General features: G+C 52.2%; 1 long non-coding RNA gene across 1 annotated transcript; it reads left to right on the forward strand.

Annotated features, from left to right (window-relative positions):
• The first annotated feature begins 3068 nt into the window (after positions 1-3068).
• On the forward strand, positions 3069-5086 carry LOC134172635 (uncharacterized). The gene is made up of 3 exons (XR_009967972.1): positions 3069-3284; positions 4635-4864; positions 4999-5086. It is a non-coding gene; the product is annotated as an uncharacterized LOC134172635 (long non-coding RNA).
• Positions 5087-6063: the final 977 nt, after the last annotated feature.

Raw genomic sequence — 6063 nt, forward strand, 5'->3', positions numbered from 1 at the left:
TGTGTCTCTATGCCCATACCCCCACCCCCAGTTTGTCTCTATGGAGTTTCAGTGAGCTCTCCATATGTCGCAGCACCCCCCAACATCTCTCTATGGTCCTTAGGTGTCTCTCTCTGTCCCCCCAGTGTCCGTATCCTGAAGGCCCCAGGGTGGTGGTGCCGTGCACGAGGTAGATGCCGGGCCCGGGCAGCAGCGGCGGCGGCAGCTCCCGGAGGAGCTGGGCGGCGATGCCGGGTGAGGGGACCCGGCCGGGTCCCGGGAGGCTGCGAGCCCCGAGAGGAGGGAACGGGACGACAGCGAAACCTCTACCGGCACCACGCTCGCCAGCGGCATCTTGAAACACGGCCGCCGTGACGGCGAGGACATGTCTGGACAGGAGGAGGGGGTACGAGCGCTGCCCGGGGCCATGGAGCAGACCGCTTTCTCTTCAGTACCGAGACTTCAGTACCGACACACGCCGGCAGCAGCGAGCGGCGCCCGGAGCCACTCCCACCCCTCCCTATCTTTACCACCTGCAGTACCACGTTTGGACACATGGTGGCAGCACACGCTCACTTTTTCGACACCGCAGAGGCGACGGGCTCCGAAACTCCCGCTCCCCGCCCAGTTCCCATCCTCCGGGGAGTGCTCCTTGGAGCAGTTTTGGGTGAGGGTTTTTTCCCGTTTTGTTTGTTTCTTTTTGCTTCGGGGGGGGGGAATAAAAGCGGGAGTGTGGGGAATCTGGGGACGGATGGTGTCGTTTGGGGTACCCCAGTGTCACCGGTCGGGGGAGCGATGATTCGGCAGAGGAGCAGGTGAGTAGAGGATTGGGGCGGGACCGCTGAAAAGAGGGCAGGTTTGGGGCTGATTCCCCCCAAAAAGCCCTTTCTATGACGGGCTGTGCTTGTGGAGCCGGAGCCGCTGTGGTGGCCCCAAAATACTCCAAACCCCTTGATTCTGGGTCTGCAAGGGTTGAGGCAGCGGGGGATGGTGGAGAGGATACCCCCGCAAAACTGGGTGCAGCAGGTGGAGGAGTGCGCGGTGGGACACCAGGCACCGCTCGCTGCTGCCGCCCTGTGTCCAGAGCTCGGTACTGCAGCCCGGGCTCCGCGCATTGGCCGTGGCGCTCGCTTTGTCCCCGCTGCTGTCTCCGGTAGTGGCCGGTGCAGCGGCGTTGCTGCTGGCTCCCGGTGAGCAGTGGCACCCCAATGTCGGCGGGGGCGCGGGGTGCTCGTGGCCGCATCGCGGTGTCCGCGCACCCGTTCCGCTCCCTCCGCGCGCCGTTTCGGTGTCGCATGGGCAGCTCCCGGGAGCAGCATGGCTGCGGGCAGGGTTCTGGTCCCGGCAGCGGCGGCAGCAGGTGAGAGCCGAGCCCACCGGGGGTCCGGGGTTACTGGGGAGGGGATCGAGCCCGCCCGCCCGTCCCTTGGGTGGGCGCAGAGGGGTGTCTCCTGCCCGCTGGCCGCCCGGCGCAGGAAGCCTCACAGGGTTGCGGTCTGCCTGAGACGGGCCGGGTCAGGAGCCCCCAGGGCGCTTGATTCTGCCTTCATCTCCCCTGATGAATCTCAGGCGCCTCGGAGTCTCCTGGCGAGGCATCCTGCGCCGTGCCACTGTGCTTGTCTCTGGTTTCAGCCGCAGCAGAGTTAATTCTCTTCCTAGGGTCTGGTGCAGCCCTGAGCTTCGCCTTTACTCTGAGAATAACGCTGGTAGCGCACCGATGTTTCAGTGGTTGCTCGGTCCCGCTTACCCCGATCAAGGACTTTTCGGTCCCTCGTGCAGTGCCAGTGAGGAGGGGCACAAGAAGCTGGGAAGGAGCAGAGACAGGACACTGGACGTGAGCTAGCCAAAGGCGTATTCCATACATACCCACTGGAGGCAGTAAAGAAACGGGGGAGTCATCCGGAGGGAGGATCTTTTAATTCACACTGTATCTTCATTGATGGGAAAAGGGACGGAGATGGAAGTACCCGGTTAGAAACTAGCCAAGGAATTCCCTGTTTATTTCCTCTGATCTAAACTTGCAGTTAGTTTGGAAATGAGACTGTTCACCGTAGCTTTAAGATGCTGAAAGATCTGGAGACTGAAATTCTCTCGCCATGAAAGCAGTGAGGTCTGCAGCAGTAGCAGGGGTAGGGCTCATTGCCCTCCTTTCGTTCTGCAAATAGACCTTGCTGTGTTGTGCCCTGGGGGAGCCCGCCCAGCTCATCGCTGCTTTTCTGTCGAGACTGTCAGCGAGGATTTCAGTTGCTGCTGTTGCTCTCCTGGTTTCCCCCGGTTTGGACACCTGCCTTGCTCCAGTAAAGTCATCAGGTTTCTTCATAAATGCTTAGTATTCTAGATGCAGAGACAGCGTTGGGAGGGAGCTGATCCAGCTCTCGTTCTGTGTTGCAAGGTGCTTGTAGCAGGAGACGCATCAAGTTACGAGACTGGGTGGCTTTAGTGCTTCTCTAGTTTATGTCAAGTCATTTCAAGCCTCAGTCTGTTGAGAACAGGCAGAATCTTTATTTGCTCTGCTGCTGATTTGCCCTGGCCATCGAGCTGAAGGCTTTAGATGTGGGAGCAATTGGTCTAAGGCTTGCTCACAGAATTTTCTGCCATCTAAAAACTAAACGGAGTTTCTCTCATTAAAGCTTTACAAATGCCCTTTGAATCCTAGTGCTTTTAATGGATGAGACAGCTGTGGATGGCCCAGTGTGCAGGCTATGCGTACAGCACCCTACAGGATAAAATATGTATGACCTGACTGGTCACTGCGTGTGGCTGAAAATGAGTGTGGTGTCACAGGAGGTTATTTGAGGATGAACTGAAAATGTTTCAGGACTTGTTTCTGGGGAAGTCTCTCGTTCCCAGGTTGTCCTGGTGCTCTGTGGACAGGCTCCTGGCCGTGTGTTGTCTGTGCAAGTGTCCAGCAGGCTCCGTGCTTCGTCACGGAGTCACATCCTGCACTGAGATGACTTTTAGTTACTGTTGTAGCTCAGGCACAGGCCCTCACTAATGGCTGCAGTCACTGTGAGTGCTGGGTTTTGCACATACATTTTTTTGCAGGGAAACGCTTGTGTGGGATTTCTATATTTAAAAATATACACAACTGTTTTGTTTTCCCCTTTGCTTGCCTGTGATGACCAGGAAGAAGAAGAACGCCTGGCAGAGATGGGTAAGGAAGAGAAAGGGGAAGAAACAGGACCAGAAAAACAGTGAGGAAGAGCAGGGAGAAGAGAAGCAGCAGTCTCCAGGTCAGGCAAGAAACTGCCCCTCCCAGAGCAGAGTCCCAGAAAAAGGAGGAAGGCGAGAAGTTGGAGTCTCAGGTGAGTATCCTGCTGAGGGAATGGGTCTTGGATTTTGGTGTCTGAAAAGTTGAATGGTGAGAAATGGTCGCTAGGTTCAGGCAGGCCTCGGTCAGACACAGCAGTGAAGCAGCTATTTATTGAACGTCTGTGCACAAACAGGTGTCCTGGCAAGTAGGCACACACAGCAAAGGCAGAGCTTGGATTTGTATTTCCTATCCCATCCACAAGTTCCCTCCCTTGTTTCCCCACTGGTTGGGTACTCCAAGGTTTACAGCCTCTCCAACACATATAATCTACATGCTAACTGTCCTGCCTCTGTTTACACCTCCCCTTACTCGATTTTGTACGCCCCTTCCTCTAATTTCTCTATTTATCTCCTTTTAGGGTTCAATTTCATATCTCTCTGGCACACACGTGGTACCCCAACTTACTGCTCAACTACAGCAGCAGTTTGCACCAGCTGAGTTTTATAGGTTGTACAAAGATAGCATTCTTTTGAATCACAGAGTGTGTCTGTCACCAGAAGGTGACGTTTTCTTTAAGCACAGAGTATGTCTGTTTAAGTCATGGTATTTCAAACCCTTTGTTTTGTTCCCTTAATAACTTAGCCCCAGCCCCAGTATTGCAAAGTCTTAATATTGCAAAGCCCTGTCCCCGATATTGTGAAGGCAGTGCTCTTTCTCTCACAGAATTTCCTCAGGCAAACTCTTCTTTCCCTGTTTGTCCCCTGAACTGGGAAAAAGCTGGAAAATCCACTGTCCCGAGTTCAGCGGTAGCAGTCTTTTTTTCTCCTTCTTAGTAGCTGGTGCAGTGCTGTGTTTTTGACTTTCAGCCTGGGAACAATGCTGATAACACCAGTGTTTTTAGTTGTTGCTAAGTAATGTTTACTCTGACCAAAGACTTTCTGAGTCTTACGCTCTGCCAGGGAGGAGGGGAAGCTGGGAGGCAGCAGAGACAGGACACCTGACCCAAACTGACCAAAGAGGTATTCCATACCACAGCACGTCATGCCCAGTATATCAGCTGGGGGGTGTTACCCAGAAGGCCCAGATCACTGTTCCGGTCAGGCTGGATATTGGTCAGTGGGTGGTGAGCAATTGTATTGTCTTCCCTTGTTATTCCCCTATGATTATTATTATTGGTGGTAGCAGTACTGGTTTTGTATTTTACCTTAGTTACTGGACTGTGCGTATCTCAACCCGTGGCAGTTACATTCTTTTGATTCTCCTCCCCATCCCTCAGGGAGCAGGGGGAGGAAGAAGGAGGGGGCAAGTGAGAGGCTGCGTGGTTCTGAGTTACCGGCTGGGCTTAAGCCACGACACCTGCAAATCTGTTCCCTTGACTGAGAATGTACTTTTTCTGTTACAGGATCCCAAAGGAAACACAGAAACTGTGAAAGTGGAAGAACCATCCAAAAGGTCCGGTGACAGCACAGTTACTAAAACAGAGGAGGGGAAGAAACACCCAAGAAGCAGAAGATTGTCTGTGAGACCCCTGTGGAACTGGTTGCAAATGATGTGCCTGACCTGCTGGAGGGCAAACTGAAGAGCTTGATGAAAAAGGATGTTTGGAGTGGCTCTGCCGGGTTAAAGCTCCAGGTAAAGGAAGTGAATTGTTTTGGAATTGGTGGTGGCTCACATAGAGCTGCTGTCATCAGAAGCTGATGGTATATGGTGTGCTGTTCAGCTAAAGGCACTTGCAACTTTTGATTTTTGTTCTCTTTACATCCTAGACTCCCAGAATTAATGATCAGAGATCTAGAGAAACAGGAAAGAGAGAAAATCGGCCAGCAGCTTGGAGTCATTCATCTTTGAGACCCACTTAAGAGAGGGATATAAAGAAATGAGAATGCCTGGAGAGCAGGCATTCCCTCATTCCTTGCTATGCCTCCCCATCCAGCCACCTCTCCCTTTTTCCCTTTCTCTCCTGCTCTGTGACCCCTTTTCTCTCTTCCTCCGTCTCTGTCCTCTGGCCCATTTCTGGTTTTAGTTTTTCTCCTTCTTGGTCGCTCCTTACAGAGCTGGCACTTTATTTCTTGAACCCTTTGTCCTCTTTTCTTTTTTTCTCTCTGTCTGCATGTCCTGTGCCTCGCCACTGTCCTTGTCTCTCCCTTTTTCTTCCTCTCCCTCTCCCCTGCCCCCACCCCAGCCTCTTTATGCTCTGGTGCTGCACTCTGTTTTCTTGCTCCATCTCTCACTGACTGTACCAAAGATGGTGAAAAATACTTTTTTGTTCTGCTCAGTCATAGCCTTCACAAAAAAAAAAGGAAGCTTTAGACTCCCGCCCAGCTTGCTGGTAAAGGTTTTTGGGTATTTTTTCGCTTTCCCAGTTGGATGTCAACTGCCACCATTTCACCATGGTCACCCTTTCTTTTGCCGTGGAAGGACAAAGCCGAGGGAGGAATCCATTGTGGTCTGCAACACAAGGTACGTCTGTGACGAGTCTGCACTATTCCTAAGGTGCGTGTAGTATGGTCTTTAAAGATGACATAAAGAACGTGCCCAGTCTCCTCTGTTTTTTTCTTTGAAAGATTTAAAGGCAAATACTCAACATAAGGTCCATTGTGGACCATGTTACACCTCTGCAAAGCTTCTTTTAGTTTTCTCTTCCTGAAAGAAGTGCCTGTGTAGTTAATATTAAATGATAGTGAGAAGATAGTTTTGCACTAAAAGAGGAAACGAACTTATTTGTAAGAGTTCAGCTGTTCAGAAGAAACAGATGTGTGGTTTTCTCATGTTCAGTTTATCATTGACCAACCCCCAGCCCCTTCTCCGCAGGGCTGCTCTGAATCTCTTCT

Source organism: Pezoporus occidentalis, unplaced genomic scaffold, assembly GCF_034315485.1.
Source record: "Pezoporus occidentalis ecotype Australia unplaced genomic scaffold, CSIRO_AGI_Poc_V1 ctg114, whole genome shotgun sequence".
In the NCBI taxonomy this organism is placed as follows: domain Eukaryota; kingdom Metazoa; phylum Chordata; class Aves; order Psittaciformes; family Psittacidae; genus Pezoporus; species Pezoporus occidentalis.